Source organism: Saimiri boliviensis, chromosome 2 (genome assembly GCF_048565385.1).
Source record: "Saimiri boliviensis isolate mSaiBol1 chromosome 2, mSaiBol1.pri, whole genome shotgun sequence".
Taxonomy (NCBI): domain Eukaryota; kingdom Metazoa; phylum Chordata; class Mammalia; order Primates; family Cebidae; genus Saimiri; species Saimiri boliviensis.
The window spans coordinates 177,325,620-177,352,167 of NC_133450.1; the positions used below are offsets into that span (position 1 = coordinate 177,325,620).

General features: G+C 35.0%; 1 pseudogene; it reads right to left on the minus strand.

Annotated features, from left to right (window-relative positions):
- Positions 1 to 12,311: 12,311 nt before the first annotated feature.
- Positions 12,312 to 14,345, minus strand: LOC141582385 (transforming acidic coiled-coil-containing protein 3 pseudogene; annotated as a pseudogene).
- Between the last annotated feature and the right edge of the window lie 12,203 nt (positions 14,346 to 26,548).

Below are 26,548 nucleotides of genomic sequence, written 5' to 3' on the forward strand. Positions count from 1 at the left end.
AGCCACTGCACCCAGCCCAGAACCATTTCTTATGGTTCTAAAACCATTATAATGCTCTTGATGAACCTATCAAGATACTGCCATATCAGAAATAATTTATAAAAATATTAAATGATCTTCAGTGCAACTTTAACAAGTAAGGAAGTGAATATATTTTACTGAGATTTGGTAGTCAGGGTTGAAACAAAAAAGGTTATTCTGATTAACTCCAGTTAACTAAATTCCTTGGTTTATAAGCATTTTTGTTTTTGGATTGTGATTTAAGAATTTACTTAAATGTTACTTACATTTACTTAAATGTTAGTGTAAGAAAATTCTTAATTATTTTAATGTTTGCTTAAATGTTAGTGTAAAAGACGTTATTGAAGTAGAACAATAGTAAATATTTCAGTAAGACAACTTCTTAAAATTTCAGGTCTGTATCTTAGCTATCAAGTGATTCTGGGCAAATAATATCCTTTCTTCAGGTCTCTATTTTCTTGTCTATGAAATGAAGGATTAGCAGTTACTTCCAAATTCTAAAATTATAAGACTCTGGAGCAGATGAAAGTGGAGCACTTTTATCATCTTTTTCCTTACATTACTGTTCCTTGCTGCTTTATAGAGACTGTATCCTTTTGAGAATAGGCATGAAGGAGCCTTCAGTTTTTAGCAGCTAGAGCAATGCTAGTATGCCAAAAATGTAAAGTAAATTTTCTTGTCCTTAGTTTAAAATAGCAAGACTCTAGATAAGATTTTGTGTTTTCTATATTTCAAACACATTAATCTTTTAATTCCTGTTACCAAAAATATTTAGTACTTTATAAATAAAATATTATTAAATACACTGAAAATTTTCATGGTTCATTTAGCCAACAGAAGAAATCAGTTTCATACGTACAAGAATAGCTTTTCTCCAACTATCTTGCTTGTGAAATCAAACCTTCTTACTTTCATGCATTATTTGTGAATGTAATCAATATGAAGCCTAAAATCTGAGAGACAGACTGCTTTACTAAGGGGCATTTTAATACTGATCATCATAAAAATGTGAGACAAGGCCAGGTGTGGTGGCTCACACCTGTAATCCCAGCACTTTGGGAGGCCAAGGCAGGATCACAAGATCAAGAGATCAAGACCATCCTGGCCAACATGGTGAAACCCCTTCTCTACTAAAAATAAAAAAAATTAGCCAGACATTGTGCGGGCACCTGTAGTTCCAGCTACTCAGGAGGCTGAGGCAGAAGAATCACTTGAACTCAGAAGGTGGAATTTGCAATGAGCTGAGATTGCACCACTGCACTCTAGCCTAGTGATAGAGCGAGATTCCATCTTAAAAAAAAAAAAAAAAAAAGTAAGATAAAAATGCTCTTTAGGCTTAAGTAAAATGCAATGAGCCTAGATGAGAAAAAGGGAGAAATGAGGTTAAGCAAAGAAAATCCCATGTGTTAGCTGTGAGCACTCTATCCAACTGGCACTGTTGCAGGCTCCCTCTTCTCACTGCTCTCTCTCCTTGTTTGTTTAGCTTGACCCCAGTACGCAGCTAGATAACAAAACCTGTGAGAAAATATTTATCTCCTCAAAAGAGAGAAGGAGAAGAGTTGAGAGAAAGAAGAGAATGAAGAGGAGAGGAAGACAGAGATACATAGATCTCTTAAGCAATATTTTATCTACATGAGATTTCTAAAAATGTGGCAATCATCTTGCAGCATAAGTAAACAAATAACTAAGACAGTGATCCAATGGAATGGCAGAGCAGGAAGATAGGAAGTCTGGATCCCTGGACCACTGGACTAATCCCTGAATAATCTACCTTTGGCTTTTTGTTGTGGGAGATAGTTTTACTTATTGTTTAAGCTATTCTGGTTGACTATTGTGCTTCTTGTGGCTAAAAGGGTTAAATTCCTCTATCTCTAGCTACTTGCTCATTCTGGGAATCATTTGATTTTTTCTTAAGGGACACATCCAACATTTACTCCTCTAAGATTGTTTTAAGCTTGGGGAACTGTGTGACTGGTTAGGGATGGGGTTGGCTAGCTTAGGGGTTCCAAGTTTTACTCCCTGTTGTAGGCAATAGTAGTTTTAACCACTCTGAACATGCATATACCTGTACTCTGAATATTTAATGGGACATACTATGAAAGAAAGAAAAACTAAAGCTCAATGATTACAATTGTGGCAATGGTGTTATTATCTGTAAGATTTTGTAGCACAGAAAAGGCAAGGAGATGACATTCTCTGTGGTGATTAGTAACTACTACTTTAAAGAAAGTGACAAAAATGATTTACTGAAGACTTGCCATTAATTCACAACATATTATCATGAATGAGTCATTTAAGTTGTTGCTTCCACATTGTACTACTTTGCCCTTGTCGGTGCTGATTTTGTTTGTTGTCACATTAGTCACTTCTTCAGTTATTTTTGGTTCTCTTAAATTTTCTAATAATCCCTAATAGAATTTCTTCAGCTAAATACTTTTGTTGGGTAATATATGCATGCACACATCTAAGAGTTGGACAGAAGAATTTTAATTTTTGTTATTTAGTGTAAAATTTCATTATTTCTCAGAAGATCATTTAATATTTAATTTTGTATCTCAGATGACTTTCTCTCCAGCATCCCAAGTATCCATTTTATGAACTATAATAAAAATATCAGATAATTCTAGTTTTTGCCATGGATACTTCATTCATTCAATCAAAAATATATTTCAAGCATCTAATTTGTATTAATTACAATGTTTAGTACTGGGACATTCAATGGTGGAGAAACTAAACTTATTTCCTGCCCTCACAGAACATGTAGTCCAGGATCATTTAGTTTATATCAGGGTTTTAGCATTATTTTATGTAACTGATGACAAATGCACTTTTTTTTTGATAAATAATTACCTAGTGCCTATGGCTGTGGTCTCTCCTCTTAAGTCAGTTATAGAATAGGCATGAGTAAAACCCAATTTCAATTGGTGTACAGGAATGCCTCAATTATGGAAGAGAAAGCATGTTGTGTTAGTCTGTTTTCATGCTGCTAATAAAGACATACCTGAGACTAGGTCATTTATAAAGAAAAAGAAGTTTAATGGACTAAGTTCCACATGGCTGGGAGGCCTCACAATCAGGTTGGAAGATGAAGGAAGAGCAAAGGGACTTGTTACATGGTGGCAGGCAAAGAGAAGGATGAGAACCATGTGAAAGGGGTTTCCTCTTAAAAAACCATCAGATCTGGTGAGACTTATTCACTACCATGAGACTGGTATGGGGGAAACCACTCTCATAATTCAATTATCTCCCACTGGGTCCCTCCTATGACATGTGGAAATTATAAGAGATATAAATCAAGGTGAGATTTGAGTGGGGACACAGCCAACCCACATCACATACAGATAACTCATTCGAAGTTTACAACAAAACAAAACAAGAGGAAAATATTTTCTGTCCAGAGGAGGCATAAGTTTGCATTTTAAGGTATCAGGAAGAAAAGTAGAGTCTTAGACTAAGCAGATGAATATGATTCTGTCTTTCCAGTTAACCTTTCAGCAGTATATAGCACAATTGAATACTTCCTTTTACTTTATAACTTTCCTTGGCTTCCCCTACACCAAATTCTTTAAGTTTATCTAATCTCGATGGCTATTGTTTCTTAGTCATTTTGAAGATCCTCTCCCTCTGATGGATTTTTTCTTTCTATCTTACATCCTTTACAAACAAAAACTGAGCAATGTTTTCTCTTCCTATGACTTCAATTGCTATCTAAAAATTAATGTTCTCCCAACTTGTACCTAGAGTGTGTTGTCTCGCCTGAACGTTAGTCTAGACTCACAAACTCCACTGATTATTTCATGTCTGAACTCGAATATTTGTCTAGTCACTGAAAAGTCAACATGTTTAGAATATTTTAACCTCTTCTTCCTCTTAGGCTTTTATCAAAAACCGTCATCTTTCCTTATTTCAAACTGGCATCCAAAATGTCACCAACTCCCTTAGTCCTGTCTCTAACATTACTCAGCTTCAACCAGGTTTCTCCATTTCCCTATTCAGTACACCAAGCCATACCCTGAATGTTATCACTCACCTCAATTACTAGATTAGTCTCCTAACTAACTGGCTAACTTCCCTAATGCTACTCATGATTTTCTACTGCTTATTCTCAACCTGGAAAACTGAGTGAACTTACTGAAAGACAAATTTAATTTACTCTCTTTATGATTAAAACCTTCTCTCATAAGGCAAAATTCATCTTCTTAACATGACTTAAAATCTGGCCCTTCTGGTTTGCATCTTTCTCCACCATCCACAATGTACTTCGCTATGAAGTACTTAGCAATTGCCTGAATATATTGTATTATAGTACCTTGCACCTCAAAGCTTTGTGTGTATGTTTTCTTGAGCATTTGTTTTCTTTTTAACTAGGTAGCTGCTGTACGTACTTCAAGTCTGTTTCTATGTTGAAATTCCAGAAATTCTTCACAGATTTTCCTGCCACCCTCACCTTCATGAAGTTGGCTGTTTGTGGCCTTGCAATGATTCTCCGTAGCAGTCACTACTTTTATCACACTATTTTATAGTTTCTGTATTTGTCTTTGTACCATATCAAACAGTATTATCTAAGAAAGCAAGGAATAGTCCTGAATTGCTAACTATTTTACCCCCAGCACAATACTTGGCACGTGATCAATACTTACCCATTGTTTGTTTAATGAAACAATTAAAATTAAATCAAAGTAATTATTCAAATACAGAATAATTAATAGAATCATGCTAACAGTGAGATGTCTTTCTATTTTTTTGTAATATTAAAACATTTCATTTGGCATAGAGAATTATTCAAAAATGTCAAACTGAATTATTGAATTTTAAAATCTAAAACTCATGAATCACATTTGCATTTTTTTCTTTAAAAAAATCTCTCTCTCTTTCACGTTTAGTAAGTCTGTGATTTTCTTCCCCAAGTTTGTTAGTTGGAAGGTATGGAATAATCTGTTATGTCTATTTTTACCCTTAGTGAATTTGTATACTCAATGATCCCTGAGGGAAGTTTCCTAGTGTATAGAAATTATGTTAACCTGGACTGCAATTTCGTTCGTTTAATTCCACATGAAGTGTGGCTCTGGTTTCCCACAGAAAGAGAAAAGAAAGAAAATATGAGCGATGAAGCGTTAGGAAGGGAGTTTAGTGACAGAATTTAGATGATGATGTGCGATGACATTCTTCCTTCCCCTGTGTTTCCTTACCCTCTCTAAGCCATAAACCGGTCCTCATTTCAGTAGTGACTCTTTGTTCATGCTGAAATTTAGACTTCCCCCATGGCCTGTCGAAGTAGTTTGCAAAGTGGTTCACAGATGACTATGGCAGATATGTGTGATTTTTAAGTTTCCTAAAGAGTTCTGATTTGTAGCCACTTTGGGGCACCATTGACCATATGGTCCCTCCTCTGTATACTGCAAACTCAGTTTCTGAGCCCCAACAGAGAAATGTCTGATTTTTTTTTTTTTTTTTTGCACAGGTCACTTAATCTTTACAATTTAGGAATTATAAGTTTATATAACTCTCAATCTATAGAAAAGAGAAATCTGTCTCTAATAATCTATATAGGTAATTTAACTAAATATAACAAACTTTATAAGGGATATTCTATAGGATTTGCAAACTTTTTATTGGTGTGGCAGTGTGTATATTTCTCTCTCTCTCTCTCTCTATCTATCTATATATATATAGATAGATAGATAGATCTGTCTTATTTTTTCTATTTCATAAAAACTGCTTTGATATGAAGTATAGTATCTTGTTCTTTTTGTATCCCAATATCTAGCAGAATTCATGGCACACAGTAGATGCCCAATTAAAATGATTTTTAAATAAGTGGATTAATAATTTTTCTATTCATGTTCTTATCCTGCTTTATGTAAGGCTTTTTACATATATTTTACCATTGGGCCTTCAAGTTCATCTGAAAAGTATATAGGAAGGTATCACTTCTAGTACAGGGCTTTCCAAATTAATCATTTGCTCTTAAGAAATTTTGCAATGTTCTCTTTACTCAAGTTTTTTAAGGGTATGTCCATATTTCTTATAGATTATAAAATCTCAAGGGCAGTAATGAATCTTTGAACCCCCAAACACAGTGCCTCTTTAATAGGAAAGACTCTACTGAATTGATTCATCCTTATTTTAAAAAAGCCAAAGTGTTTTTGATGCCAATCCAGAAACTGTGGTTGTAATTGATCGTCTCTTATAGACCTGTCTTAGAATAGTTCTTTGTATCCATTATATGTCCTTCTCTAATATTCATGATTGGACAACATTAGTCCTTGCATGGATCACTGAATGCTATAATCATAAATTGGCAATGCATTTTACACTCAGTTGTTCATTATGCTTTGATATTGAAAAAGAGTTTCTTTAAAGTCTGAATGGATTATCTCCAGTGGCTCTTTTTTTTTTTTTTTTTTTGCCAAGTCCCACCAACACTCAATTACCCAGGAACTGATTCTGTAGTTTTCAGGTTATACAGGCCATTACCTCTTCCTCTCTTCTTGATGTCTACCTTTGCACCATTTCACTGCTCATTAGAGTGTCTGGAGGGAAAAAAGCACTTTGAGAAGGCAAGGAAGGTGAAACACAGGTTGGTCATTTTGTACTTGTTAGTAGTCCTGATAAAAGGGTTTTGTGAGAAATGTTATTAGTGAAAAGTAGTAGGATACAATCTGGACTCTGCTCTCTGTATGTGAGTCATATTTCTATCTTACATCATAAATTATCTTAGAACATTTAGAGTTTGCTCACAGAAAAAGTTGTTTAAAGACACAAAATCTGTCTCCTATTTTTCATAAAATAATTTAATAACACACTATAGTTATATATTATTTAATATGTGGGACACTAAGTTTGTGCTATTTAATAAATTTTAAAATACTGTATTTGTGGTAGGACTATCCCAGAACCCAAATGCACTTTGGAATATTTGGTTAGAGCATGGTGAGCTGAATAGAACTGCCATTCTTGATATTTTTAACCAAAGAAGCTATCTTTTGCTCCATGGAACTTTGTTTTATCTTGCCAAAGTTCCAATTATAACTTAGTTTTCATGTATTATTACAATTAGTATGGGTAAAATATGTTGTGAATTTTGATTCTGGACACAAATAAAGAATGTGCTTAAATAATAATTAAATCCATGTGCCTTCATTCATTTTGTCTTCTGACTGGACAGAGGGAATTCCTGTGTCTCTTTCTCATAGTCTGATGCAAATGAACATTGAGGTGAACTTTATATTTAGCAAAAATGAGAGTTGAACATGAATCATAGGTGCAGTTTATGATTTATGAGATAATTTAAGAAGGAATAGTAAATGAAGCAGTGAGGACCTTTTTTCTCTGTAAATCATGTGGGAAACAAAAACATGAGGTGAATTTATCTTCTTTATGTTTGGATTCTGAATTATGAAATCACTGCTGTGTTGTAATACAGATTTTCTCTTAATCATCATTGCCTTTAAAGTTCATTTTTTAAATAATTGAATATTCTAAAATGTTGCACCACAGTCTTATTGAAAATGTTAGGAAAATGAACAGAAAATATTTCAGAAGTCCATCCAACTCACTTCTCGAGAAGAGTCACTAGAATTTTACAAGGTTCATACTTCTCTTTGGAAGTGTTAGGTATACTTCGGTTTTCCCAGATACGTAGAAATGTAAGCCGAAAGGTCTTAAATTATTTTTTAACAATATTTTGATAATGTTCTGCTTAAATAGTGGTTTTGTTCCTCTTACCTTTTCCTTTCTAATATATTAAAACAAGCTCCTCAAATGTTCAAGTTCTCTTTTTCTATTTTATCTCTGTTACAATTTGCTCTTTGCAGAGCCTGTCTGCTTTAAAAATGTACGCATTGCTATTCCATATATACATATATATATATATACATAGTATATATATATATACACATATATATGTATATATATATACACATACATAGTATACATATATGTATATATATATATATATTATGCATTTACACACACATACACACACATACACACATACACAAACACATATGTAGTTTGAGATAATCTGGGCTTATCTTAAACCCATTCATTGTAAAGTAATGAACATAAAAGATAGAACTTATACAGGTGAGCACATCATAAGATCAAGTGTGAAACTTAAATAGTGAGGATACAAACTTCTTGGTTTTCTTTTTGTGAGTATTAAGTGGGTAATCAGTGATCTCTTCTAACTCTGTTTCTTTTAGGTGACTGGAACAGTGATATTGCACATCTTCAACTTCTCTCTATAATCTACTTTTATTCCCCTTTTTCCTATTCTATTCCTTTCCAACAAATTTTTCTTCGCCACCCAGCCCATATGGGATTCTTCCTCTAATCATCTACAGAGCAATTTCACTTTTGCCCAATGTACTGTTTGTACTACTTCAACCTTAACTTATTCAGTCTTATATTTCCTCCTTAAATATTTGGGATAGAATTCCTGAAAGTGTTCTATATAATAGTTGTTCTATAATACAATATCATAGCAAACAGTTTCAAGACTAAATTTGACAAGTGCTACATGCTTTATATGTTTCTTTGATACTTATAACAAATGTTAGCATATTATAAGGTCTAAAACATCTTGCAACAAATCCATTTAACTTAACTTTGTAACTATCTTCGTTTTATGTTTTCTTAACCTTTCTCTTCTTAAAGCATCTGATAATGTCTCATGTAGACTTTGGTATATGCTCATTTTGAGTGTGATGAAGAAAACTTTTTAAAATTATCAGATTGATTATTTCACACATCTATTTTAAAAGTTAATGTCTTTCACATTATGTTAATATTAAAAACCTCTCTTCTTACCACTTGATTTTCTCCAAACTCTTTACCAAATAGCTATAAACATAGCAATTTCATTTTTCTCCAAATGAATAGGTAGACTTGCAGATTCCTCTGGTAGATCACACATAAACTCGTGGTTCTTTTTTATTAATTTTTTAAAATGTTAATTTATTTTGCTACATATTAGATGTATCTATTTATGGGGTATATAAGATGTTTTGATACAGGCAGGCTATGTGAAATAACTACTTCATGGAGAATGGGGTATCTGACTCTTCAAGTATTTATCTTTTGAGTTACAAACTATCCAATTATTCTTTTAGTTATTATTTTTTAGTGATGGAGTCTCTCTTTGTTTCCCAGGCTGCTGTGCAATGGCATGACCTTGGCTCACTGCAACCTCCACCTCCTGGGTTCAAGTGATTCTTCTGCCTCAGCCTCCCAAGTAACTAGGACTACCGGCGTGTGCCACCATGCCTGGCTAAGTTTTGTATTTTTAGTAGAGTCAGGATTTCACCATATTGGCCAGGCTGGTCTTGAACTCCTGACCTCATGGTCCACCTGTCTCAACCTCCCAAACTGCTGGGATTATAGGTCTGAGCCACCATGCCCGGCCTCTTTTAGTTAGTTTTTAATGTACAGTTATTATTGACTACAGTCAGTCTGTTGTGCTATCAAGTAGTAGGTCTTATTTATTTTTTTATAACTTTTTTTTAAAACTATCAATCATACCCACCTTCTCTCCAGCCCTCACTCCCCTTCTCAGCCTCTGCTAACCATGCTTCTACTCTCTATCTCCATGAGTTCAATTGTCGTGATTTTTAGATCCTACTAATAAGTCAGAATGTACAATGTTTGTCTTTCTGTGACTGACTTAATTTTCACTTAACATAATGGCTTTCAGTTCCATCGATGTTGTTGCAAATGACAGGATTTCATTATTTTTATGGCTGAATAGTACTCCATTGCATATATGTAACCATATTTTCTTTATCCATTCATCTGTTTTGGACGTTTTAGTTGCTTCCAAATCTTAGCTATTACAAACATTGCTGCAACAAACATAAGAGTGCTGATATGTCTTCAGTGTACTGATTTTCATTGTTTGGAAATTTCCATTGTTTTCCTTTCTAATATATTAAAACAAGCTCCTCAAATGTGGAATTGCTGGGTCACATGGCAGACCTATTTTTAGTTTTTGAGGAACCTCCAAACTGGTCTTCATAGTGGATGTGCTAATTGGCATCCTTACCAGCACTGTATATGGTAAACTGGTAGTTCTTATTAAGGATTAGGTAACTATTCTGAGAACAATTAAAATTCATTGCAAAGTGCCATTTTTTTTTAAGAAGAGCATACTTCAATTATTGAAATAAAATGAAGAAAATGCCATACAGAAGTTATTAGATGCAGTAAGGAGAACGGGCTAGTGTGAAATTTAAGGAAAAAATAAGAAGGTAAAAAAAGGAGGCTATTTTAATAATCTAGGAGAAAGTTTCAGGTTGTGTGGAATAAGGTGTAGGTGATATAAACTGAAATAAGTGAATAGATTTTAGAGATATGTAGGTGGTAAAAGGAACAGGGTGAAGCAATTAAATATAGAGTACTAGTGAGATAAAGATGGGAGTGCTACTGTATTTCTAGCTTGAAAAAGCATTGATTAGAATTGGAGAAGTTCTGGAATTGGAGGGGGTATGGCATGCAGAAAACTGTGCTTTAACTTTTGACCAAGTTCAATCAAAGCTATATTTAATAATTCAGAGGTGAAGTTATTAAATAGACAATCGACATATTGACCAGAAGAATGACCTCCAGGAGAGAAAAAAATGAAAACAGTGGATTCATTAGAATATAGATAGCAATTTAAGTCAGGACCATGTGTGAGATTATTTATTATTTAAAAATAAACAATTTTATTTGTTTTGTAACTTCATTTTTGTTTCACATGTGGTGAGATTATTGAGCTATACTAGCAAACACCACGTTTCTTGCTATTAGTGACTAACCTTCTCCTATGAAGATTTGTATTCCTCTAAGTGGTAATTATCTCTAAAATATACCAAAATGTTTCTAACCTGGTGATTTTAATGTTTGATTTTAATATTTGTCATCATTGCATTCAGCAGAGATGATTGCCAGTTCCTGAAAATAAGCTTTCATACACTCAAACACCTTTGCTCTGTTTTAAATCTAATTTCTCTTTGTGTATACTATTTATCATGCCCTCTTGCCCACTCAAGGACATCCTTACAGATATACTCTGCTTTTTTGCCTACATTATCATTTTTTTTTCTATTAGATCAGCATATATGTGGTTTTGCACTGGACTGATTTGGCTAAGCTGCAAATAAGTTTGCAGGTTAGTGTTGATCAAGAGAAGTTTGTTTGAGATTTGGAAGGTTGAAATGATGCATGAGATGTTATTCTCTGAAGGTCAGTGGGAATAGAGGTGGTGAAAGACAGGTGCATAGATACTAGTAGGTTTCAGATTTCTTCTACTTGCTTGTCATGTGAAACAGATGCATGGGTTCTGCTTTGTTTCAGCTTGCTTACCTTTTCTCTCCTGAGCACTTCTTCGTGGCTTCAACCATGTGCAAAAGCTGTAGATTTCATAGACTTCTACATTAGCTCTTTCTTGTGATCCCACTCAACAGCTGGATATGCCTGGCTTTCCAGACTTCCTCTCAAGTTTTCATTGTCTAACCACTCCAGTGTTTGAGGAAGGCTGGTTAGTTATTTAGTTACTTCATTTTACCCTTCACCTTACCCTTTTGGATGCCTTCCTCCTTAGATTCTCCTATAAATGCATAAAGTTTTATTCCTAGAATCATTTATTGTATAATATTCTTAATAGTTTTCTTTCTCTGAGTGAATCGTGACTGATGAAGTATATGATTATGCCACTCTAGTATTAATGGGGAGAAATCCTAAATTCTTCTGCCAGTTGCCACACCATTTCATTACTTTTACTTGGGTCAAAATTCCTTGAAAATGTTTTTATACTCGCCTTCTCCAAATCTCTTACTGTCTCCTAACTTACTCTAACTCATATTTCATTTCTATAATACCACAGAAATAATTACACCAAGGTCAATTATGATATCCATGTTTCTAAATCACATGGTTGATTTATGCCTTCTGTTACTTGAACTACCAGCAAGATTTGATAAAGTGGATTAGTCCATCCTTGGCATACTTTCTTCACTTGTCTTCTAGAATATTGTACATTTTGGTTTTTCTCTTATCTTGCTAGTTAATTTTCCTCAGACTCCTTTGCTAGTTTCTTTTGTTCTCCACACTCTCTTAATACTTGAGTGCCTCAGGGATCAAGTATATATATTTTTTTACATTGAAAGGAAACTTTATTTAGTCATCTTTTCAAAGCAGATGTCTAGTTTTCTGTCTAGTTTTAAGACAGAAAAAAGATAATGACACCTAAAAGAACTGGACAATACAGCTGGACAGACACACACAGGGGGAGGGGCTGCAGGTCTGGGTCAGATCTTCACCATCTTAGAGATGAGGTCGTCACAGATCCTGGTCAGTTCCTCTTTCTCTTTAGTCTTCTCCTCCACGGTCCTCTCCAGCGACTGGATCCGCCTCTGCTCCTTCCTCAGGCTGGCCTGGAGGGCCAGTGCTTCTGCCTGGGCCTTGCTCCGGACCTGGGCGATCTCCTCGTTTGTCAGCTGCAGCTTCTCCTCGGCATGGGCCTTCAGGGCCTGGTACCTCTGGCCTGCCTGGGTGATCCTCGCCAGGTAATCCTCCACACACTTCTTGAGTGACTCTTCATTCTTGCGGTAGCCCTCAATCACCTCCTTCTGTTTCTCAAAGCGTTTGAAGAGGTCAGAGAAGGACTTTTCCATGGAGTTCAGATCTGCAGTCAGCTGGTCTTTTTCTTTTAGAACTTTCTGGATGTCAGCTTTGGCAAGTTCCTTCTGTTTCTGAACCTCCTCCATGACCTGGTATGTGACCTCCTCGAACCTGTCCATGATCACCCCCAGCTCCAGGTTCGTGCTGTGGAGCTCCTCACACCTTCTCCTCAGCTCCTGGTTCTCCTCCTGAGCCACCTTTACCGCCGCGTCCAGGTCCTTCTGGCTGTACTGCAGCAGGTCCACTATAGGCCCGGTGGACAGGGGTGGGCCGCCAGGCACGGGGACACCTGGGGGTGGGTGAATCCTTGGTCCTCTTCTCTTCTCTGTGAAGGGTAACTCCTTTAGTGACCTAATTTTGTCTCCTTCCTGTCTACTAACTGATGATGCCCCAAATTTTATATCCAACCCAGAATATTTCAAAAATACAGACTAGTGTATCTGACTGCACAATCAACATCTCCACTTGGATATTTAACAATCATCTCAAAATCAACATATCCCAAACCCTTATTTGTACTCTTTTCCAAAACTCACATATATCTGCAGCCCTCTCCATTTCATCTGATGAGAGCTCTGTCCTCTCTGTCATACTATTCAAACTCTAGATTAGTCATCCTAACTAATCTTTCTCTGACATTTGAAATGACTAGAAAATTGTGTTGACTCAACTTTTAAAATAGATCTAGAACTCAAACACACACTCTGTCATCGCTCTTGGCAGAGTCACACTGTCTTTTTACTTCAGGTTTCTTCAGTAGGGTCTTGTCAATTTGTCACCCATTCCCATGCTCAAAACTCAACTGCTCTCCATTTTTAGTCAAAATGAAGCTAAAATTCTTACAGTGGCCCACAAGACCCTGCATATACTGAGGCTTCCTGACTTCTCTCTTTGCCCTCATCTCCCACTTCCATGCTACACAGTCCTTTCCTTCTTTACCGTTCCTTGATTGTGCTACCTTATGGCTTTTGATTCAATTGATATTCATTTCTCTACAAATATCCACTTGTTTAACTTCTCTTTTAAACATTTACCCAAATCTGATTTTCTTAATAATACCTTTTCTGGCAAACTAAATGCTACGTACCCTGTCCCAATGCTGACACTTGAATACTCCTTTCAATTAGCCAGTTTTTTTCTTTTTTATAGCATTTATCACTGCTAATATGATTTACTTACTCATTATAGTTTTTAGTTTTCTGCCTATCTTAGCTAAATATTAAATTCTATTTGGATAGATTCTTCATCTATCTTGGTCATTGATATACGCCAAGTGCCTATGATGGTGTCTGGCTCCCAGTAGGTACTCAACAAAGCTGTGCCAGGAGATTTTTGTTAAAGCCACTCTTAATTACAGCAGCCTTTGGATATAAACTCTAATACTATTTTTCCTGGTATGTAAGAGATGTAATACAATCTCTATTTTCAGTAGCTTTTGTTTCTTGATTGATGAAGTTTTCTTCTATGTAATTTGGAAATGCTTTGATACTGCTTGATTGTCACTATTATCCTCACCCTGGCAAAATGCAGGGGAGTTGGAAATCTCCTTTGAATACGAGACAGAACAATTCAGAATGTAGAAAATGTTGACTTATAGGTTTTCATTGTCACTCACCTTTCACACTGATGTTCCTTTCATATGGATGGCCAATAGCAATCATAGTTTTTTTCTGTATTTTTTTATTCCTTACACTATTAGCTGAAGTGCTTTAGTATACCACTATTCATCATCAAATTGTGTCTCTCTGGTATTGTAAATACTTTTGATATATAATATACTCTCCTGCCATTCTCTTTGTTATCACTCCAATAATGGAATGAACCCTGGAGGTTCTGGTTATGCCCACTAGGTTACGACCTCCTCTCCATGTAAGCACTTTAAATTTTCTCAACTATATGCCATATGCCATTTGTGCTTTGCCACTTCAGTAAATGAATAACATTTGTCTCTCAATGCAGAGAAAAAAATTATGATTCTGTATTATTTTAAGTCTAGGAAATACATAGCTATATATTTGAGTTAAGTATCAGTGACATATTTTACCTAGAGCAAAACTACTTAGTCTATTTTGATATTTCTAAACTTTTGGATAGTAAGAAAGGAGTACTGTAAAAGGGAGAACTTTAGTCATTGAAACGAAAATGACAGGGAAATTTTAATTATTTTTAAATTATGAATTATATTGCAAATATTTTCTAAGTGGTAGTGATCATTAAAATGAAGATAAACATTAGAATACATTAATCTCTGGATGGAAAGTAGAAAAAAACTTCTGTTAGCACCATACATAGACTAATAATTTTATGTTGAACTATTCTTGTAGTTCACATTTTTTTTTTTCTTTTGAGATGCAGTTTCACTCTTATCACCCAACCTAGAGTGCATGGCGTGATCTCTGCTCACTGCAACCTCTCCCTCCAGGGTCCAAGAGATTCTCCTGCCTCAGTCTCCTGAGTAGCTGGGATTACAGGTACCTGCCACCTTCCTTGGCAATTTTTATTTTTGTATTTTTAATGGGGATGGGGTTTCACCACATTGGGCAGGCTGGTCTTGAACTCCCCTCAGGTGATCCACCTGCCCTGGCCTCCCAAAGTGCTGAGATTGCAGGAATGAGCCACCACGCCCGGCCATAGTTCACATTTTTAATGAGCCACTTCTTTTCCAACCTTAGCAGTGGCTGCTGCTTCTTATGTTGAAAGTTCAGCCATGCCCATTGCTCTCAGTTCTTCCAATAGACCTGGTGGTTTCATGCCAGGCATTGTTCTTTCTATTCCAAATATCCTTTCTGACTTTACCTATATTATGTCCATTTGTTAGCACTTATTTATCTACTAAATTTAAGTGTTACCTTTCTTTCCTGACTTCTACCTGGGAAAAGTGGTAATTCTTTCCTTTGAAAACCTCACAGAATGAATTATATATTAGTGAGTGCATATAGCTTATTTCTTTCTCCCAACTAGACTAAAACTTTTAAAGGAAGTGGCAATATCTTTGTTGTCATATGTCCAGAACATAGCACATGCCAGATATGGTCTAGTTATTTAGTTAGGTCTTCAGGTGACTGAGATAATGGCTGAATGAGAAAAGCATGACATAATAAAGAAAATAAAGAATAAATTGAACAATTCTGGGTTACATGTAGCAGACTAGATGTGATTGATACAATTAGCACTGACTTTCCATTAAAGTATACAAAGATGCAAAAATGGTCACAGCATTTTAAGGTAAATTCAAATAACTATCTTCACAGAAAATAGGGAAACTGTGTCAATTCTTCAAACTCCCAAGATGCAAAGAAACCATAACCTGATAAACAAAGCAAGCTTTCGATTCACTGGAAACTATCTTTGGTTTGAACCAAGATTTCTGGTCCCTTATTAGCAGAAGCTTATTGCTGTCTGTATTCATTTAAAGACTAACCTCCCAGCACAAAAAAGATAAAGAAGGGAGTGAGTGAGAGCCTGCATACCTGCATACTTTTTAAAAGCATTAAAAAAATAAAAACTTCAGAAACAAGGGAGATCCAGAAACTATCAGAATGTCTCCTATGTGAAGAGTAAGTGAACAAATGGCACTTTACTCAAACTTTTGTCGTCAGACCCTAAGCTGATACAGATTTTGACCACTCAAAAAGATGGGAATAAAAGCTTTAAATGGCAGGGGGGGTGGGAGGGATATGCCAATAAGAGGGAAAAGTATCACTTCTCTGAAGACAAAGGAGAAAAGCCCCAAATATCTGAAACTGACTTTTATGGAAGTAGATGAAGACTTGAGACATCTGGATGGATTAATCTAAAACATGAAGTAGACAGAAATCATGGGGGAGAATTAACTTCAGCATCAGGGAATAAATCTTCCTTCTCATTTTAAAATCACCATTGCATGAACAAAAGAATGTAAAAATAGAAGGAAAATTTAGCATTTTTTAATGGAAAACATGGGATGATGCCATCTATATGCCAGAAACATCAAGGATGGGGCTATATTAAATGAAGGCAATGTGAAGTCCCTTACAAACCTTTCCCCGAGAAAGTAATATGGGATGATAAGAACTAAGCAAAGATGGTCATAGCAGAAACTAATTAATATTTTCCTTATATTAAGTTATATTAAGACTGTAACTGAAGACAGGTTGTTAAACATAAGGAGAGAAATACAGAACTTCTTTATGAATATGGAACAGCAATGTTCAGAATAAGGTTACTTAGAGGAAACAAGAGCAGGCATGTCTGTTTCAAGCAGAATGATTATAGGTTATTTCCAGACATGGAAGCAGTAGGAGTAAAATACAGAGACCTAGGAAGTTGGACAGACACCCCATGTGGAAAATGGATACTAGAGCAGAATAAAATAATTTTAAAAGCTAGCTCCTGTCATAGAAAATTCGCCCATCTGAAAGGACAATATGACTATGATGGCTCGAAATGAGTCAGGCAGTTTGCTCACAAAAGGAATAAACTTACATTAAGCCAGTTTTCAGCTAGAGATCTGAAAAGAGTTTTAAATAGCTTGAAGAAAACACTAAGAGGATCAATGTAAAACACATTTCTGTAACTGCTAGTCTAGAATGTGCCTTCTCTTCAATTACGTGTAAACAAAACAACACCAAACAGAATCTTTTATATGAAAGATAAATGTAACACCTGAGGTAAAGAAAGAGTAGTTTTGAGAAAAAAATTATGAGAGTTAAATATTTTAAAATAAATTTCATGTTGTGTTCCTAAAATAATTAAAAGACTCTGAAATAACTCAGGTACAGACCAATAAAAAGAAAAAAATACACTGGTAGATATCTCTTTACAGGAAAGAATAAAAACAGCCACACAATTACAATAGCAGAATTAAAGACTGAAATAGAAAGAAGAAAGGTCAGAAAATCAGGCAAGTTATATGTGGATGGAAAAAGCTTAGGAGGCTTTCATAGAATGTATAAGGAAAGAAATAAAGAGATGAAATAAGCAAAGAAGAGGCTGAGGAAGAAGCAGGCAATAAAGATCTGAAATAAGAATAATTATTTTATTCTGAAGAAAAGGCCAAAGTAAAAGGAACAGAAACAATATAGAAAGAAAAACTAAAAGAAAAATTTCCAGAGGTTAAAACAAACAAAAAAACAAACTTAGAGAGGAGAAAGATGGTTACTAGGGGCTGGGAAGTAAAATGGGGGAGGGGTTTATGGGGAAATGGGAATGGTTAATATGTACAAAAAATACTTAGAAATAATGAATAAGACCCAGTATTTGCTAGCACAAAAAGGTGATTATAGTCAAAATTAATACCCCTGGACATTTAAAAAGAACTAAAAGAGTGTACTTAGATTTTTTAAAAACACAAATGCTTAAAGTAATGCATACCCTACTTACGCTGATGTGATTATTATGTATCGCATGCCTATATCAAAATATCTTATTTAACCCATAAATATATGTACCTACTTGTACTCACATAAAGGAAGTAAAATAAAATAAATAAACAAACTCCCAAACCCAAATCTTGACTTTGAAAGCAGATCATCATATGGTAGTAAATACTGATTTTTTTAAAAGGCTGCCTATGCCTTGAACTATTTTACTAATTTTAAAAAAATCTCTGGGTTTAAAGAAATTATACAATAAGTATGCAGAAAAAATCATGGATGAAAATCAGAGTTGTAAATTTGGTCTAATACCTATTTTGAAACATGAGATGTATCAAGTAATACATACATACTTGGAAAAATAATGCTGTTAACAACAACACAGTATGTAGTTAAAGTGTCCTTGTATGTGGAAGCATATAAGAATATATTTTCTTTTTGGACATAGGTGAGAATGTAACCTGGAATTGTAAACTATTTACTATCAGTATCACAAGAAGGAGCAGAAAGCAAGGTAGACAAAGTTTGAATATTCTCCCTTTGTATTCTGGTTATATTCTTCTCTATCTATCTATCTATCTATCTATCTATCTATCTATCTATCTGTCCGTCCGTCCGTCCGTCCGTCCGTCCGTCCATCCATCCATCCATCCATCCATCTATCTATCTATCTATCTATCGATCTATCTATCTATCTGTCTGTCTATCTGTCTTTCTATCTATCTTCTGTCTTCTGTCTTTAGAGACAGGATCTTACTTTGTTACCCAGGTTGGAGTGCAGTGGCATCATCATAACTCACTGCAGCCTGGAACTTCTGGACTAAGGGCGCCTCCCACCTCAGCATTCCAAGTAGCTGGGGCTAAAGACGAGTGCCACTAAATAGGGCTATCTTAATTTTTTTTTTTTTTTTTTTTTTTTTTTTTTTTTTTTTTTTTTTTTTTTTTGTAGAGATGGATTCTTACTATGTTGCCCAGGCCAGGCTTGAACTTCTGGCCTCAAGAAATCCCTCTCCCTTGGCCTCCCAAAGTGCTAGAATTATAGGCATGGGCCACCATGCCTAGACTTGTTATTTTCCTTTGAATCCCAAATTGGTGATACTATTGTTGATGACAATTGGAAAATTTGTATGGTCAAGTATTTTAAAATTTTAACAGTAAATAATCAGGAGATTTAAAAATAAGATATTCACATTTTACTTTAGTAGGGTAAAATGGAAGGGCGTCCTCCACAGCCTGTGCAGCAGATAGTTCTAATTCGGATATCCTGTGTTGCAGAGAACTGTTCATGCCCCAAGTCCACTTGGTTCACCATAACCACAGTGGGCAGTTCCCACACATGTTGATAGCTTTTCATACCAACACCTTTGTCTCTCACCTTTGCCTCCCTTGCTCCCTGGTTTTCTCTGGAGCCATGGGAACTTTCTGAGTCCACACCTAGGCATCCTGAGAGTGTCTTAATGTAACACTCTCAAAGACAATCCTTATTTAATGAGAAATACAAGTCAGTGGATAAAATCCTCAACTTCCTTGTCCCTCAGTGAAACAATTCTGAGATCCAGTTATCTTCCTCAGAGAATTTTAATTAGAATTGAGCCTCAGTTGCCCACACAGGTTCTTCCTGCTTTCACCTGACTGTTCCCAGCCCCACTTTCTGGTTTTATTTATTTTTTATTTTTTTAAATGTGAAAGTCTGTTTTTTTTTTTTTTTTTTCATTTTGAGTTCCATAGGTATTTGACCAGGAGAAACAGAATCCATGAGACCAGTTTTGAGGTCCGTGCATAGAACTTCCTTTCAGCTCATGCCCTGGCAGCAGTGGGTGGAGAAGGGTTGAGAAAAATGTGAGAAAAGTCTGTGAAGGGACATGCTTCTAGATAGAACTACAGGTCTGAGCTCTATGGAAGTAGACAGACCTGGGTTTAAATGCCTTCTTTCTTCTTTACTTGCTGTTTGACCTTGAGCAAGTTACCTAAATTCTCTGAGTCTTGGTTTCTTACCTGAAGGATGAGGACAATCCCTTCAGGGAGTTTATGTAAGAATTATTTTAAGACAATGCATATAAGGACCCTAACATACATTAACATGAAACAAACTACAGCTGCTTCCTCAGACAGAAAACTATGTCCTAAAATCAATTAGCAATTTCTGTTTAACAATTATAAATTTTGTTTTGTAATGATTTGGCTCAGAGGAGATGGTATGTATTCAAAACCTTGTAACATTGGGCAACTTGCCTCAGTTTCTGTGTGTAAATGGGAACCCAGCCCCACTGTCTTACTTTCTTACTTGTACTTTCTGTGATCACCTTCCAAATAAACAACTCCAGGGTACTTTGGGAGAATCTAAACTAAAACATGGAAAATAGAATATGGAAATCAAGAAAGTATTTAAAAAAGGAAAATAAGATAAATAAAAATAAATTTATTTTAAAAATAATTTAAATTCTCTAACTGAAAAGAAAATCTTTAGATTAGACAAATTGCACACTGTCTGGGAGAGACAGTACTAAAACCAACTGACAAAGACAGCATAAAAATAAAACAGTGACAAAATTTATTGATTAAATACAAGGCAAAAAAGATATGTTAATATAAACATAAAGCATTCAAGGCAAAATAGGTCTTTTATATAAATATTATCATTTAAATCTAAAAGTTTTGTATCAGACACGGATTCATAACTTTCAATAGCTTATTACTGTCATAAAAAAGAAGAAGAAATTAAACGTTCACAAAGGGAGGTAATAATTTTACAGATTGAAAAGGCATAAACTACCAAGTAATATATTTGTAGATAACACTTAATGGTATATTGACATTTGAGTACATTAGAAATAACATCCTAGATCCTACAATCTGTTAAACTTTATTAATATTAAATGGTAAAAGAAATTATACTAGTCTATTCAGGCTTCCATAACACAATACCATAAACTGGGTGACTTATAGCTGACAGAAATTTGTATTTCATAGTTCTCGAGGCTGGGAAGACCAAATGGAGGCAGATTTGGTGTCTTGCGAGGGCTTACTTTCTGATTTATAAATCACGCCTAGCTGTGTTCTCACATAGTGGAAGGGATGAGGAAGCTCTCTGGGATCTCTTCTATAAGAACATTAACCCTATTTAGGATGGCTCTAATCTCATGACCTAATCACTTCCTAATACCCTCACCTTGAGGACTAGCATTTCAACATATGAATTTTGGGGGGACACAAATCAAGAACAAGCTATGGAGACCCATCATCATACCTTTCATTAAATGTTACTCTGAAAATTTTTGATTCATATGGAAATAAGACCTAAACTATTAGAAAGCTTTACACTACATTGTTCCTCAAGATAAATAATAAAATTGCCTACTAGAAAAAAAAAGACAACAAAATGAGAAACTATTAGAATGCAAATAAGCAAAGTGAATGAAATTTACAAATATTCTAAAAATAAAAATAAAAATTTTATTTATAATAGCGTAAAGATAGACTTTAAAATATTTGTTACTGATATGAGGAAAATTATGAAAAATATGATTGAGGGACATCTAATAAGACTAGAAAAACTTATGTCATATTTTGGATAAAAAAACCTGAGTATTGAAAAATTGCAAAAATCCCCAAATGAATTAAGGAGTTAGTATGTTTAAATAAAAATCCAAATAAAATTTATCTTGGAGATTGAATAAAGGCTTTCTAGGTTTAGTTTATCTGGAAGGACCATAAAGTGTGGAGGAGCTAAGAATTTCAGGAAAATGTATAATAATAAATTTTACTAAAAATATAAAGTGTATCATATTAATTAAAAGCAGCATAGTACAATTTGAAAAAAAATCAGACTATTTTGTATATGACTTTAAATGTCATCAATATACAGTTAGATCAGTACCTTAAAATGCAAACTAAATACAACTAAGATGAAGAAAAGAAATATTTTTTAAAAATCCTTGTAAAATAAGGGACCCAGGAAAAATAGTCGTAGGTCAACAAATGTAACGTTGTTGGGTGACATGAGAAGCTGTTTCTGTACCTTTTCCCACAATGCTTGGTGGCTTTTGAGGCTGAGGCTAGGAATATCTGAAAGCAATTATTAGGGAAAACTCTGAGCACTTAACTGAATATCCATTTGCTGTCCATCAGCACAAAGCCTTGTGTGTTATTTTGAGGACACTAAATGGAAAACATCTCAAGCCATGAGTACTGAAAAAGAAGCCAGAAGCCAGGATACATGAAGTTCTTTATATTGGAGCATATTGTTTCTTTTCAATAGGGCAAGCCATGAAAAGAGTAGGAATTAATTTTCCAGCATTGTGTATATAAGGATTTGGTTTAGAATAAGATATAATTAAATAAATAAGCAAAAATTTTAACATTTCCTGGAACTAAAAGGCTTGTGTTTCTGGAATTTTAAGGGCCAGCCAAATGCCTAGCAAAATGCAGAAAAGGGTTCAGTATTGTAAATTCTTAGAATACCAACAGTAAAGAGAAGATTCTAAAGAATTCTGGAGAAAAGTCAATCAAGCAATCAGACAAACAAAATTGGATTTTATGTAAAGGATGTAGGTCATAATGGCATTGGATTTCTCATTGGCAAAACTGGAAACTAGAAGACAATGAAGCAACATTTTAAAAAATCTGTAATTTTAATGGGATTTCTCTGGAAGGTCATCCAGAAAATGGAAGGTCAACAAAAAAGAAAAGGGAAGGGAAATTACAGCATAATTTACAGCATGATGCTGAAGGGAACTCCCAGGATAGTGATTATTTGGAAGACTAGAGTGAGAACTATTCCAACAGGATATTGGAGGACTTCAGGGTGGATGTTTCAAAAGAAAAAATATCTCCAGGTGTTTGACCAAATGGAAATAAGTCTTAGTGTTCTGTATGAGAGTTTGGGGATATATTAAAGCTAAATAAATTGAAAACCAAGAAAACAGAAAATGAGGTAATTATTATATCCTAGAAAAATAGGGAGAAATTTTATAAGACCATAAATATAATTCTAGTGTACATTTTGTCTCACAATAGATTTCATTCACCCACTTCTATAAATATAGATACCAAACACTGATTTAAAATTATATTTGAAGTGATAGATATGCTAATTGAAACATTATATTATACCCTGTACATAAATACAATTATTTATTAATGAAAACATTTAACAAATTTATACCAAAACAAGCAAAAAAAAAAAAAAAAAAAAGCAGTGCTAGATGAGGTAGGGGATGAAAAGTGTGTATGCTGGAGGAGGTATAAGGAGTTAAATATTAATATTCTAATGTATGTATTAATACAGAATTATTTTTAATTTAAAAAATAAGAAAGTCTTTATTTCTCTCTCTCTCTCTCACACGTACATACACACACACACACACACACACACACACACACACACACACACACATATAAATACACAAGCCAGTTAAAACAATTGAAGGCTATTCTTCCTGTAGAGTGAGATTTAAAGGTGAGTAGGGTAGCGGAACTGAGGATTGTGGGATTTTAGTTTTGTTTCTTTTTGCATAATACATCATATACTTTTATCTTGCATAAAAATGGTATAATTTGTGCATATTATTTTTTGTATTTTCTGTACTTAAACATTTTAGATTAGCATAATACACAGATCCTCTCCTTGGTGAATAACCTAGGGAAAAGGTTAAGAACTTAAGTAGGTGGGAAAGAGCTATTTTATCCTGTCAAGGATACCTGGGCACAAGTGCAAAGGCATCATGACTTCACTCCCAACTTGTGAAGGCAGCTCATCCATTGGCCTGGTGGGCAAAGTGGGCAGGGAGATATGGTTCCCGGGCTGGGAGGTAGACTGGAAGAAAAGGAGAAGCCTTCAAAGTTAACAATGAGGGTGTTGTTGTTTTTCTTTTCTTAACTTTTATTTTAGCTTCGGAGATACGTGTGCAGATTTATTACATGGATAAATTGGTTGGCACTGGGGTTTGGTGTACAAATGATTTTGTCAGGCGGGTAGTGAGCATAGTACCCATCAGGTAGTTTTTCAGTCCTCCCCATTCCCCTCCCTCTCCTCTCAAGTAGGCCCTGGTGTCTATTGTTCCCATTTTCATGTCCATGTGTACTCACTGTTTAGCTCCCACTCATAGGTGAGAACATGCAGTATTTGGTGTTCTATTTCTGAATTAATTCACTTTGGTAAATGATCTCCAGCTGCATCCATGTTGCTGCAAAGAACACATTTCTTTTTTTGTGGCTGTGTAGTGTTCCATGGTGTATGTACCACATTTTCTTTATGCAGTCCACCGTTGATGGGCGTCTAGGTTGATTTCACGTCTTTGGTATTGTGAATAGTGCTGTGATGAACATATGTTTGCATTTGTCTTTATGATAGGATTTCGTTGGCTATATGCCCAGTAATGGGATTGCTGGGTCAAATGGTAGCTCTGTTTTAAATCCTTGAAAAATTTCCAAACTTCTTTCCACATTGGCCAAAATAATTTACATTCCCACCAGCAGTGTATAAGTGTTCCCATTTCTCTGCAACCTTGCCAACATCTATTATTTTTTCATGTTTTATTAGTAGCCATTCTGACTGGTGTGAGATGGTATCTTGTTGTAGTTTTGGTTTGCATTTTTCTAATGATTGGTGATGCTGAGTGTTTTTTTCATATGCTTGTTGGCTGTATCTGTGTCTTAAGAAGTGTCTGTTCATGTTCAAGTCCTTTGCTCATTTTTATTTTTTTTATTTTTTGAGACGGAGTTTTGCTCTTGTTGCCCAGGCTGGAGTGTAATGGCATGATCTTGGCTCACTGCAACCTCCACCTCCAGGGTTTAAGTAATTCTCCTGTCTCAGCCTCCCGAGTAGCTGGGATTACAGGCATGCACCACCACATATGGCTAATTTTGTATTTTTAGTAGAAACTAGGTTTCTCCAAGTTGTTCAGGCTGGTCTCGAACTTCCAACCTCAGGTTATCTAACCACCTTGGCCTCCCAAAGTGCTGGGATTACAGGTGTGAGCCACTGCACCCAGCCCTTTGCTCATTTTTAATAGGGTTGTTTGGTTGTTTTTGCTTGTTAATTTAAGTTCCTTATGCATTCTAGATGTTAGATCTGTGTTGGATGCACAGTTTACAATCCCATACCTAACATCATGCTGAATGGGCAAAAGCTGGAAACAGTCCTCATGAGAACCACAACAAGAGAAGCATGCCCACTCTTACCACTCCTATTCAACATAGTAACTGAAAGCCAGTTACTCTCTAGCCAGAGGCAAGAGAAAGAAATAAAAAGTATCCAGTAGGAAGAGAGGAAATGAAACTATGTTTCTTTGCTCAAGATATGATTCCATATCTAGAAAACCTCATAGTCTCTGCCCAAACATTCCTAGAACTGATAAATAACTTCAGTAAAGTTTCAGGCTACAAAATCAATGTACAAAAAGCAGTAGCATTTATATACACCAGTAATGTCAAAGCTGATAGTAAAATCAAGAATGCAATCCCATTCACAAAAGCCGCAACACGCATAAAACACCTAGGAATGCAGATAACCAAGGAAGTGAAAGTTCTCTACAGAAAAATTTATAAAACACTATTGAAAAAAAATCAAAGATGACACAAACAAATGGGAAAACATCCATATTCATGGATAGGAAGACTTAATATTGTTAAAGAGGTTATACTGCACAAGGTAATTTACTATCAAACTACTGATATAATTTTTCACAGAATTAGAAAAGTTATTCTAAAATTCATATGGAACTAATAACAAAACAAAACAAAAACAACCAAATAACCAAAGCAATCCTGAGAAAAAAGAACAAGGCTAGAAGCAGCACACTACTTGACTTCAAACTATATTGTAAGGCTACCACAACCAAAACAGCATGGTACTATACACAAAGTCTATGTGTACTAAAACATACACATAGACCAATGGAACAGGTTAGGGATCCCAGAAATAAGGTTGCAGACCTACAGTTATAGGACCTTCAACACAGTCAACAATAACAAGCAATGGGGAAAGGATATCCTATTCAATTAATGGTACAGGGTTAACTGACTAGCTTTATGCCAAAGATTGAAACTGGACCCCTTCCTTTCACCATATTAAAAAAAAAAATCAACTCAAGATGGATTAAAGACTTAAATGTGAAAACCCAAACTATAAAATCCCTAAAAGAAAATCTAGGAAATACCATTCTGGACACAGGACTTGGCAAGTATTTTATGACAAAGTCTCCAAAGGCAATTACAACAAAAACAAAAATTGACAAGTGGGACCTAATTAAACTAAAGAGCTTCTGCACAGCAAAAGAAACCATCAACAGAGTAAGCTGACAATCTATACAATGGGACTGCTGGCTTTCATTATAAGCTATGAAGTAGTTGATTTTTAAAACTATGCATGTGTATTACTTTGATATAAATAAAAACTTAAAAAGGCACTAAAATGCATTGTAAAATCAAAGTTGTGAGAGAGTAAAGAATGGCATATTTCTGTGACTTTTGTGCTAGCAACTAGATGTGTAGGCCCTTCCTAAGTTGGG